Source organism: Brassica oleracea, chromosome C4, assembly GCF_000695525.1.
Source record: "Brassica oleracea var. oleracea cultivar TO1000 chromosome C4, BOL, whole genome shotgun sequence".
Classification (NCBI taxonomy): Eukaryota; Viridiplantae; Streptophyta; class Magnoliopsida; order Brassicales; family Brassicaceae; genus Brassica; species Brassica oleracea.
Window position 1 is genome coordinate 18,893,552 of NC_027751.1, and position 13,299 is coordinate 18,906,850.

General features: G+C 44.0%; 1 pseudogene; it reads left to right on the forward strand.

Moving 5' to 3' along the window:
• Positions 1 to 8,048: 8,048 nt before the first annotated feature.
• Positions 8,049 to 12,694, forward strand: LOC106338304 (annotated as a pseudogene).
• Positions 12,695 to 13,299: the final 605 nt, after the last annotated feature.

The following is a 13,299-nucleotide window of genomic DNA, read 5'->3' on the forward strand; positions in this document are numbered from 1 at the left end:
CCAGCTCAGAGATATCGTCCATGTAGGAGATCTGCTTATCGAATAAAGGTCGTTTTATCAGTTTTTCCATATCGAAGGTCATTGGAATGTTTCCAATGTTTAAACATATCCGACCCTCCTTGACGTCGATGATTGCACCAGCTGTAGCTAGAAATGGTCTACCAAAAATGAGGGGATCCTTTGGTTCGTTCTATAATTTCAGCACCATGAAATTCGTTGGTACGTGACAGTTGTTAATCCTTTTTGGCACGTCGTCAAGTACCTCCTCAGGTACTCTAACGGATCTATCGGCGAGAACCAAAGTTATTTTGGTTGGTTTGAATTTGTCGTATCCCAGGGATATCGCGACAGAGTGCGGCATGAGGTTCACGCTGGAACCAGGTCAGAAACGGATCGAGGAAAACTTTTATTCCGTATATTGCAATCCAAAAAAAAAGCTGCCCGGATCGGGCCTCTTGATCGGAGTTTCGCCTTGGATTAATGCACTCACTTCCTCTGAAACCATCATGACGCTGTGCTCAGCGGCTGGGAAACTGTTGGATACCATGTCTTTTACATATTTCTTTATTGAAGGTGATACTTTTATGGCATCACTCAATGGCATTTTCAACGTGATTTTATCGAATGCTTTCTTGCAGATCGCCTTATCTAATTCTCGCTTAGTCTGTGTCTTGTTAGGAGGTAAGGGTGGTAAAGTCTTATACACTCTCTCTATGGTTGGTTCAGCAGGAGCCGAGCGTCGATCGGCATTGTTTCCAGTTTGTCGATCGATAGTTATCGTAGTTGGTCGATCTATGTTGTTTCCTTCTTCTCGATCGATTTATACATCTTCTTTTAACTCCTCTTCTTCTTCCTCGAGGTTGATAGCCGCTTCATCAGTGTTGGACCGTCCTTTCTCTCGAGAAGTTTCTACTTTTGGTTTGGGATTATCGAAAATTGTTGGTAGTGATCTACTGTCGCCGGTCTTTTCAATTTCAGCGGGTTTTTCTACATGGTTGATTTCTATTGTGCTCGGGATGAAGCGTTTTCTGCTCCTTAGTAACACAACATTAACTTGACATTTCGGATACGCGTCATTTTGCCCAGGGAGACGTCCCGTTTCTCTTTTGATGGTGGTCGCGTTCTCCTTTACTTGATTGTCCAGTCTCTTAATGTGTTCACTTAAAGCGTCGAACTTTCTCATTAGCTCACTGTAGATGATATTTATGTTTCCATTCAGGTCAGTGACCATTTTACGATTCCCGTGAAAGCTTGGTTTAACCTAAATTCCGCTCTGCCTCGGCATTATCCCACAGTAGCATCGTAATTTTGGGTAAAACTATCTGTGTTAGGGATAGAATACCTATCCTTTAAGGTTGGAATATCTACGAAATCCACCTGTTGTTCTAGTTCAGAAAGGGCATCATCGTCAATTTGGTAAATCCCAAATTGGTTTTGCTCCTCTAGAGCAGAATAAAGTGAGTGTAGAGACTCTTTGATTTTGGCTAAATGTGGCCCATCCATTGAGTCAACTCTCCTTCCTCGCTCTACGTCCATCATTTCGTCGGATTTAACCGTAGCTACATTCTTGATCAGATGCTTCGCCTCTTCAGGGTTCCTGGTACTGAGCCTCCCTTCACTGGCTGTGTCAAGCATGATTTGGTAATGCAAGTTAATACCTCCGTAAAAGCTATTAGTGAGTTGTGGTTCTAAATAACCATGGTGGGGGCATTCAAGCTGGTAACTCTTGAATCTCTCCCATGCGTTCCTGAATGATTCTCGTGGATCTTGGCGGAATGTGGAGATTTTCTTCCTTACATCCCAGTAACGCGTCTCATTGAAGAAGTGATAAATGAAGGTATTCCTTATTTCCTTCCACCAGGTCAAAGAGCCTGCTGGTAGTTGGTCTAGCTATTTCCTGGCCTCGCCCTCTACGGAAAATGAAAAGAGTTTTCAGCGATTGTACTCGTCATCCATCATATTTTCTCGATATTCGATGTGATCGTGTGGGTGTTTTGAGACGGCTCCACGAAAAGGATTCTGACGTACCAAGAATAAGTATTTGAGGCTAACCCCAGATTTCTTGGTATCAACTTTGGGTAGTTTAATGGCTGACCTAGTGAAATAGGTCCTGCTAGGGTTTAAGTAGTCTTGCAGAGGCAATTTTACTTCTTCATCTCTAGTTGAGATTGAATTAGTTTTAACAGGGATTGCAGTCCCCTGTTCATTTATGATTTGGTTAATTGTGTTGCTTAGTTTACCTTTAGGTTCTCCTTGGACTACTCCTTCATTAGCATTATTGGTAAGAGAAAACTTACCTGCTTCCGGCGGGGTGTCGTCGATTGATTTTTGATGTGCAGCGTCGATCGATATTTCCGTCGACTCGTCGCTCGATGTTGTTTATATTTCGTCAATCGATGTGGTCAAAATCCATATCTTCCATCTTAAATTCCTTTGTCAGCAGGAAAAGAGGGAGAACTTTAGCAAATTCAGTAACAAAATCTAGACTAAGTTCTAAACTTAATCTAATGGTAATAAGAAAGAGTGTCCGGCAAAGGCGCCAAATTTGATATCAATTAAATTATCCTAAGGAGTGAATTACTCTCTCAAATAAGAGGTTCAGATGTAGTACTTAGGGATCGAATCCACAGAGACTCTAGGATTACACATTAGATTTATAGCCTTCGAATTAAAGTTAGATTTAGAGATTTTTAAAGCAGTAGATTAATTGGCGAGCAAATTTATTGCTCGATTGATTTGTTTTGAGGTTGTTAACAGTTGAGAGAATGGTTAGATTCAGGTATAATCTCAGGCATGATATGTAAATAACTTAATTTGGGTTTTTAAGGGTTTATTGACATTAATTGTTCTCGAACTCAAACTTAGATATAATCAATCAGATTATCTAATCTGGATCTCGGATTTCAACTATCGTATGTCATGTGGGAACCCGGAGGTTCTTAGAGATGTAATGACCCCGATGCGCCTTAGGCTGCACAGGGGTTCTATCTTCTTTCTAAGATCATATTTGGAACACTGATGCCAGATAGGAACACGGAGGTTCTTCCTCAGATCATGAGATCTTTGCTTGGAACCCGGAGGCTATTTGGGAACCCTGAGGTTCTTCCTTAGATTTTATCCATAGGACCCGAGATCGTATGGGGAACCGTGGGTTTCCTCTTTAGATCGCGGGCTTGTATATGGGTCCGGAGTTCCCTTGAGAACCTGGAATGTTTGTTTTCGCAGGGACCGTACTCCGCCTTCCTAGGCAAGACTACTACTGTTACCTGTTCGGATTTCGCATTCTGCCGCTCGGAAGCTGGTCGCCACTCTTGAGTTCCTATGTTGTATTCTACTTCTGCAGGAAGTCACTGACAGGCTTAGAGGGTGCTGGTGTGGGTGTAATGACCCATGTGCAAGGCTTTGCTGCTTTCCACGTCTGGATAAGCATAGATTATGAGGTGCTCCCGGAATTTTGCACTTTTGCTCCCTGTATTTCATAGTACTTTTGCAAGTATACCCAGTGTTTCCTGTATTGTATAGCACGTAGCGTTTTAATACAGGTACTTTCACATGTGGTGCTCTAGGGACCCCGATGCGCCTTAGGCTGCACATGAGTTTTAAGTAGTTTTGACAGCATACTCGGACTTGCGCATACCCAGGCTTGCGCATACCCATTCCTGCTTTATGTCTCATACCCATTGTGATTTTCTGTGGACGTGCCACTTTTTTGACAAGGGTTGGCCAGGATCGGAGGTCTCTGGAGACCTGATCCAGCTCGTTAGCCCATTTAAGTATGGTGATTTTCCTACTGCCTTTATAGTTGGAACTATTTTTTATTATAAGTTTGTCTGGAGACGTTGAGCATACATAGGAGTAGGAAATCATAATGCTTAAATAGTACATAGTAAGATAGTAGGAATCATGGTGCAGAGACCGTATTTAAAAATGATAGGCTTTGAGGTGCAAGGCGTTCCAGCAGTTGGGTTGTATTTTACCTTTGCAATCTTGTAGCCTGTGTGGGAACCGAAATTTGTACTGTCGATTTCCGTTTAAATAAGGAAAGTTAGGAAAACCTAAATTTCTCAGAGGTCCCAGATATCTGCTAAACCACACGCCAAGCAATCAAAACCCGAAATAAAGACGAGAAAAATAAGAAATCGAAAAGAGAGCAAAATAGATCTTATCTCGAATCCGCGCTTGAGCGTTACAACAAGGTAAGAGCCTGGGCTACGAGAGCTGTCGGCGAGATTCCTAGTTCTAAAACCCTAAGACTGCAAGACCTAATTGAGTCGCAGCTCGAATAACAAAAACGGAAAGTTGCCTAAAATTTCTCTAAGTGCTATGTTTGCTCTGAAAAAGTTTTCTCTTGTGCCTCTCACCTAGGACCCCCTATATACTCCTCCAAGGTCGGTTTTAGCTTTTCCCTTCCTGCCCTTAAGCCGTCTTAAGTGAAAAATGGGGATATTCCATTTTTTTCGATCTTCATGTTTATCCGCGGAAACTTAACATTTTTTCTGCGGAAACTTATCTTTTTATTTGTTTTTATAAAAAAAAAACATAAACAGTCATAGCATCTATGGGTTTGTTCTTAAAGAATCGTAAGTGGGCTTGTAGTCGCGTTTTAGACCTCGTTGGGCTGTCTTTCGACATAAAATGTTTGTTACGATTTTCTTTTTGACAAAAACAAGTTCTCGCGGTTTTTATCGTAAAGTTTCAACGGTAACTTTGATCGGAACGATGTGAGAAGTGATATGGCTGTGGTACACAGGAGCTAGCATTAAGGAAGAGACGAGAATGCACGGATTTGGGTCGTACCCGTTGATCGATGTTCGAGACAGTTCGGTCGCTACGTAGCGACCTGATCCGCGCTGGATCGGTTGCAACGTAGCGACCAAACGAAAGGTTTGGTCGGTCGCTACGCAGCGACCAACCGAGTGGCTTGGTCGGTCGGTGACTCGTTCGCGGGTCGGTCTCTACGTAGCGACCGACCGAATGGCTTGGTCAGTTGCTATGTAGCGACCAACCGAATGCCTTGTTCGGTCGCTACATAGCGCCGGCTCGTAGCGCCGGCTCAGTCGCTATGTGGCGACCTTGTTTAGATCCATTTCTGACGTTCTATGAACGTGTTCTTGGGCTATGCGTGTTTAGTTTCGATGAATCAACCGAGACTAGTGCAAGATTTCACCGCAAAGTTCTTCGTAAAGATTTATTTACGAAGATTACTTTTCGTAAAAGCGTTCATGTCGATTTTTACGGATATTTGGATGTTAATTTCGTCGTATCGTTTTTGACCCCAGCACCGACCACTCGACGATCGTCGAGTGGTTTGATGCTCGGACCACCCGACGATCGTCGAGCAGTCTTTGAGTTCGATATGGTTGCTCAGAGCATGTTTTTAGACGATTGGTCATTTTGGTGTTTCGGATAAGTCTTTCCAAGAAATTAATCGTAAAAATTATTTTCAGTAATTTGTACGAAAATTACTTCTTTGAAAAGTATGTTTCGACGACATTCAAGCGTTACGCCGTGACCGTTTTTAACCCCAACAGCCTGTAGGCTCCGGCTCTCCGCACCTCAATTACCTTATAGGGTCCTTCCCACCCGGGGGTAAGTTTCCCTATCGTTTTCTCTGCTCGTCGTAGAACCCAGTCCCCTTGCTGGAAGGTCCTGGTTCTGACTTTCTTGTTGTATGTCCTGGCGACGTCTTGCTCGTGGGACCAGTGTTTTAGCCGAGCGGCCTCTCTCTTTTCGTCGAGTAGGTCGAGGCTCAGCGTCATCAGTTCATCGTTCTCTTCTAGAGAGGTTCACCCCGAGACCGTTGTTCTCACGTGCATCTCCGTGGGTATTATTGCCTCAGAGCCGTAGAGTAGTAAGTAAGGAGTTTCCTGCATCGCGGTCGTGGGAATGGTCCGGTAGGCCCAGAGGACTCCGTGCAGTTCTTCCGCCCACTTCCTGTCGGAACCCTCCAGCCGCTTCTTAAGCATGTTGACCACAGTCTTGTTCGTGGATTCCGCTTGTTTGTTAGACTAGGGGTGTAGCAGTGTGGCGGTGTGGCCAAGGTAAGCTTTATGCCCCAGTCCTTGCATAACTCCTTCAAGTTGTGGCTCGTGAATTGGGGTCCATTGTCGGTGACAAACTCATGGGGGACCCCGAAGCGAGTGATTACGTTCGTCCACACGAATTTGAGGATCTGGAGGTCTGTTATCCGGCTGAGTGCTTCTGCTTCGACCCGTTTGGGGAAGTAGTCAGTGACTACCAGAAGGAAGACGTTCTTCCCCAGTGCCATAGGGAATTTCCCCACTATATCCATGCCCCACTTTCTGAAGGGCCACGGTGAGCTTATGGACTTGAGGTTTTCCCGAGGGAGTTTAGAACCTGGAGCGTGCCTCTAACACTGGTCGCAGTGTTTGGCTTGCCGGTTGGTGTCTGCGGCCATCGTGGGCCAATAGTAACCTGCCCTTCTGGCTCTGAGCACTAGGCTCTTGCCGCTAGATTGGGATCCACAATATCCTTCATGTAGTTCTACAAGGATTCTAGCGGCTTCTCGAGGTGTAACACATCTGATGCGCCTCAGTACATGGAGCCAGTCCAGGATGGAGCTCAGGATGATCAGATCATTCCAACCGAGGTTCGAGCAACCGGCCGTTCCAGACAGACAGACCGAGCCGTGTACCGGATCAACCCGCAAGCGTCTAGAAAGGAGCTAAGGCTGGAACCACATCCAGACGACCAAACTGACCGAACCACAGCTCGTGTTCCCCACCCCACTCGCCAAGCCAAGACTGATGGTCAAGCCAGAACTCACTTTGATCGAGAGGAATCCTAGTCAGACCATAGTCTTTCCCTTTTGGTCCGTCTGATCCGAGCCGAGTGTCCCAACGAACGTACTGATGGATCAGCCGGACAGTATGATCAGTTCCTGAACTTTGATGAACAAAATTTCTCTAAGGCACGGATTCTTCAACTGTCGAAAGACTTGGGTCGTGCTGGAACCAAGTTGGCGCATGAGCCTTATTCGGCCGACTGTCCTGACCGCACCGCGTCCGTCCTGCTATTTACCACGAAGGAACCAGTTGGTTCGGATGAACCTGGACACCAGCCGAAGAGTCATCTTTGACCAGATCTAGAATCCAAGAGATTTTCTACATTGTCTTTCAAACTCCTTAGTCAATTTTGATTTCCTAAGTTTGTCGTTAACACATTTCTATGTCTTTTTCTATTCCTCAAGTAGTATAAATATGTAAACACTTCTCATAATAAAACCATTCCATTTTCTTTCAACTTTTTGAGTCTTTACTCTGTGTTCTTCGATTAAGAACTTCTCTTGTTTCCTTGGTGTGGTTAGCTCCAAGCAAACTCCTCTTGTCCGTTGGTCTTGAGAGTCATATCAGCCAACGGTTTTTGATCGCCTCTTTGTTGGACCGGTGCGTCACATCCGGCAACAAACTGGTTCGGGAATATCAAAGGCCATTCCGCAACCTTTGTGGGACCCATCATTCCATCAGTTCTCCTTCGGAGTTCATATCCTTTCCAATCCGGTCGAGTGATCCTTTTTAAGGCGTATCAAAGTGGTTTAAGAGCCACTCTTCCGGTATTGTCTGTTCATCATCTCATCTTCCATTTCATAAACATTTCTTCTTCTTCTTTCTATCTTAAATCCGGGCCCCTCATTACCATCCACTAGAAAAAGTATTAAAAAAAAAAAAGAAAGATCTACAATTCAAAAAAAAAAAAGAGATTTCCAAGAGTTTGATTTGTGGATTGGTGGTGGAAGAGAAAGTCTGCTGGCTGAGGAGAAATCCAGCCTTTGAGGTAGTTAAAATGGATTTCAAAACCAAAGTTCTCTTTTTTCTATCTATCTTACAAAAAAAAATAAAAAAATATTCCCTTGTTTGCTTGAAGTTTGCCCATTAGGATTCCTTGATTAGATCTCTTAGAACCTTGAATATAGGGCTTGTGAGTGATCACCAAAATTCTGAGAGAAACACGTGTGTGGGCGAGATCAAACACTTGAGAATGTGAGGTTTTAATCTAACTTTTCGTGTCTTAAAGATTTTCAGGAAACCATGAGTAGTGAAGACGAAAGGAGCCGACCCGGAAACTCAGTGGCCGGTTTATCTAACTTGCAGATGCGAGCCTTGAATGATTCTTTTACTAACCTTATGAACACAGGTCTTGAGCAGATCCATCTAAGGCTAGACGAGATCCAAAACAGTCAACAGCCGCGTCCTCAAACCAGAGCCAGAAGAGATCGCCCAAGGAGGCCAAACCGGACCGATGATGATATCCGAGAGGAGGATTCCCATGAGGACGACGTCCGACCCACCAATCGACCTAGGAGAGGTCATAGAAACCGAGATCCAGGTGATACCAATCCTTTTGCTAGAAATGAACTAGCTGATGATAGATTAGGAGGATTTAAACTGAAAATCCCACCTTTTGATGGTAACAATTATCCTGATGTTTTTCTTGAATGGGAAAAAAAAATTGAACATGTCTTTGATTGTCAAAACTTTTCTGAACTTAAGAAAGTTAGGCTTGATGTTACTGAATTCTCAGGCTATGCTATTAATTGGTATGATCAAGTTGTGACCCACAGGAAGAGAACATGTGATAGACCGATTGACACATGGGACGAGTTTTCCATGCTGATGAGGAGACGTTTTGTTCCTTTATCACCGAGACCTCCACCAGAAATTCAGACGTTTTCTTCAAGGCACCAAGTCCGTGGAAGACTACCACCAAGAGATGGAAACCTTTATGATCAAGGCCGATGTAGACGAGCCCATGGACGCTACTATGGCTAGATTTCTTTATGGCCTCAAACGAGACATCCAAGACCGTATGGAGCTTCAAGAGTATGGAACCGTGGAGCAAATGTTGAACAAAGCCATTCTTATTGAACAACAAGTCAAAAGGAAGAGCTACTCAAAGTCGGCCTTCGCTCCTAAACCGTCCTTTGCCCCTAAGCCAAGTTATCAAGACAAAGGAAAGTCTTCTTCCACAACAAATACAACTTTTAAGACTGATGTTCCTGCTCGTGTTGACAAAGGAAAAGCTATTGAGAATCCCAGTCGTGCAAGAGACATCAAATGCTTCAAGTGTCAAGGTCTAGGACACTATGCCAACAAATGTCCGAACCAAAGAGTGATGATTCTCATGGAGAATGGAGAGGTTGAGACCGAGGACGAGCAGGAGGACAAGGAGGATCTTGGTCTTATCTTTGATGAGGAAGAAGAGTCCTTTGACTATCCACATCACGGACCATTACTCGTTGCTAGGAAAGCTTGGGACGACCCCATCTTCGATGAGATGGACGGCCACACGGACGATAACTTTGGCCCGACCTTTGTTACTGATTATAAGCCGATCTTTGATGAGGAAGACAGCTTTGACTACCCAGCTCATCGATAATTCCTTGTCACTAGACGTTCCTTGAGTGTTCAGCCCAGAACCAATGAAAAAGAACAAAGGAAGAATCTCTTTCATTCTCGTTGTTTAATCTCTGAAAAAATTTGTTCTTTGATCATTGACGGTGGGAGTTGTACTAATGTTGCTAGTGATACTCTTGTCCGGAAGCTTGGGCTAGCTACTCGACCTCTTTCTCGTCCTTTCAGGTTGGAATGGCTCAATGAGACCGGCGAACAGTACATGAAGGAGCAAGTCACGATCCCTCTTACCATTGGACGATATGAAGATGAGATTGTTTGCAACGTTCTTTCTATGGACGCTTGCCATATCCTTCTGGGCCGTACATGGCAGTTTGATAAGAAAGCTGTGCATGATGGCTTCACAAACCAACACTCCTTTGACCATAAAGGAAAGAATATCACTCTCGTGCCATTGTTGCCATTGGAAGTTCACCAAGATCAGGTCCAACCCAGGAAGAACCGCGACCAAGAGTCTAAACCGGACGAACCTGAGTCATCTCACCGAAATTCCAACTTTTTCATCAAACAAAGTCAGGTCAAGAAGTCTCTTTACTCTCAAAAGCCATTTCTTGTACTCGTGTATAAAGAATCTCTTATGGCCTCATCTTTTTCTAACTATGCACCGGAGATTCCGAGTGATTTGCTAAATGTTTTGCAGGACTTTTCTAATGTTTTTCCAGATGAGAATCCCAAAGGATTGCCACCAGTGCGAGGCATAGAACATCAGGTCGATTTTGTACCAGGCACATCTCTACCGAACCGGCCAGCCTATCGAACCAATCCGGTGGAGACCAAGGAACTTCAGAGGCAGATTGGTGACCTTTTGGAGAAAGGTTACATCCGGGAGAGCCTTAGCCCTTGTGTCGTGCCTGTCCTCCTTGTGCCCAAAAAAGACGGCTCTTGGCGCATGTGTGTGGACTGTTGTGCCATCAACAACATTACGGTAAAGTATAGGCATCCCATCCCTAGGATTGATGACATGCTAGATGAGTTGCATGGTTCATCAGTGTTCTCTAAGATTGATTTAAAAAGTGGCCATCACCAAATTAGAATGAAAGAAGGTGATGAGTGGAAAACTGCAATTAAGACGAAACTAGGATTGTATGAGTAGCTTGTCATGCCATTTGGTCTTACTAATGCACCTAGCACTTTCATGCGTTTGATGAATCATATCTTGAGGTCTTTTATTGGTCATTTTGTGGTTGTCTACTTTGATGATATTCTTATCTACAGCAAAAACCTTGATGATCATAAGATGCACTTGAAATCTGTTCTTGAGGTTTTAAGGAAAGAAAAACTTTATGCAAATCTTGGAAAATGCTCTTTTGGAACAGATCACGTGGTGTTCTTAGGCTTTGTTGTAGGTGCTCATGGACTTAGAGTGGACGAGGAAAAGATCAAAGTCATCCGAGACTGGCCAAGTCCAACGACCGTGGGCGAAGTAAGGAGTTTCCATGGCCTAGCCGGCTTCTACAGACGGTTCGTTCAGAACTTCAGTACCATAGCCGCTCTGCTTACTGAAGTGATCAAGAAGAACGTTGGGTTCAAGTGGGAACAAGCCCAAGAAGAGGCATTCCAGATTATAAAAGGGAAGTTAACTCAAGCTCCTTTGCTTACTCTCCCTGATTTCTCTAAGACTTTTGAGATTGAATGTGATGCCTCGGGTGTTGGTATTGGTGCTGTTCTGATGCAGGATAGGAAACCCATTGCTTATTTCAGTGAAAAACTTGGAGGAGCCACGCTCAACTACCCCACTTATGACCAGGAGTTGTATGCTTTGGGGAGGGCTCTTCAAACATGGCAGCATTATCTTAGGCCAAAGAAGTTTATAATTCATACGGATCATCAGTCCTTGAAACACCTTAAGGGCCAGCAGAAGTTGAACAAGAGACATGCCTGTTGGGTCGAATTCATTGAGACCTTTCCTTATGTGATCAAGTACAAACAAGGTAAGAAAAATGTGGTGGCTGATGCCTTGTCTAGGAGGTATGTTCTTCTTTCAGCTCTTGAAACAAAGTTGCTTGGTTTCGAATTTATCAAAGATATTTATGCAACTGATTCCGATTTTAAAGAAGTTTTCAAAAAGTGTTACAAGACGGCCTATGGGAAGTATTATCAAGCTTCTGGATTTTTATTCTGTGATAACCGTTTGTGTGTACCCCAATGTTCTTTGAGAGAGTTGTTTCTCAGGGAAGCTCATGGAGGAGGTCTTATGGGACACTTTGGGATCAAGAAAACACACAAGGTTGTGTATGAGCACTTTTATTGGCCGAGTTTGATGAAGGATGTGGAACGGATTTGTGGCCGATGTGTGGTTTCCAAGAAAGCTAATTCTAAAGCTAAAAACCAAGGTTTGTATTACGCTCTTCCCATTCCTTCCCATCCTTGGGTTGACATATCTATGGACTTCGTGCTTGGATTGCCGAGGTCTAAATCTGGTCGAGATTCTATCTTTCTGGTGGTCGATAGATTCTCTAAGATGGCTCCTTTCATACCTTGTCATAAGACTGATGATGATGTGCAAGTTGCTGATCTATTCTTTAGGGAAATTGTTAGATTGCACGGAATGCCTCAGACCATTGTTTCTGATCGTGATGCTAAGTTCCTTAGTTATTTTTGGACAACGTTATGGTCTAAGCTAGGAACTGGATTGATGTTTTCCACCACTTTTCATCCTCAAACCGATGGTCAAACTGAGGTTGTAAACCGGACCTTGTCTCCATTGCTTAGATCATTGGTCAAGAAAAATCTTAGACTTTGGGAAGAATGTTTGCCTCATGTTTTACTAAGTTTTCTCCTTTTGAGGTTGTTTACGGTTTCAATCCCTTATCTCCACTTGATCTTTTGCCTTTGCCTTTGAGTGAAAGAGTTTGCACATATGGCAAAAGGAAGGCGGATACAATCAAGAAGTTGCATGAGACAGTTCGTGCCAACATTGAAGCCAAAACCGAGGTATACACAAGGAAGGCCAACAAGAAGAAAAAGAAGGTCATTTTTGAGGAGAGTGATCTTGTTTGGGTTCATCTTAGGAATGAATGATTTCCGGAAGAAAGAAAGTCCAAACTCATGCCAAGGGTCGATGGTCCATTTCAGATCCTTAAGAAAATCCATGACAATGCTTATCAGCTTGATTTGCAAGGTAAGTATGACATTTCTTCAAGTTTTAATGTGTCTGATTATCTCTTTTTCTTGCAGATGATCCAGATTTGTGGTCAAATCCTTTTGAAGAGGGAGGGAATGATGCGCCTCAGTACATGGAGCCAGTCCAGGATGGAGCTTAGGACAATCAGATCATTCCAACCGAGGTTCGAGCAACTGACCTTTCCAGACAGACAGACCGAGCTGTGTACCGGATCAACCTGCAAGCGTCCGGAAAGGAGCAAAGGCTGGAACCACGTCCAGACGACCGAACCACAGCCTGTCTTCCCCGCCCCACTCACCAAGCCAAGACTGATGGTCAAGCCAGAACTCCCTTTGATCGAGAGGAATCCGAGTCAGACCATAGCCTTTCCCTTTTGGTATGTCCGATCCGAGCCAAGTGTCCCAAGGAACGTACTGATGGATCAGCCGGCCAGTATGATCAGTTCCTGAACTTTGATGATCAAAATTTCTCTAAGGCACAAATTCTTCAACTATCGAAAGACTTGGGTCGTGCTAGAACCAAGTTGGCGCATGAGCCTTACTCGGCCGACTGTCCAGACCGCACCGCGTCTGTCCTGCTCCTTACCGCGAAGGCACCACTTGGTTCGGATGAACCTGGACGCCAGCCGAATAGTTATCTTTGACCAGATCTAGAATCCAAGAGTTTTTCTACATTGTTTTTCAAACTTCTTAGTCAATTTCGATTTCCTAAGTTTGTCGTTAACACATTGCTATGTCTTTTTCT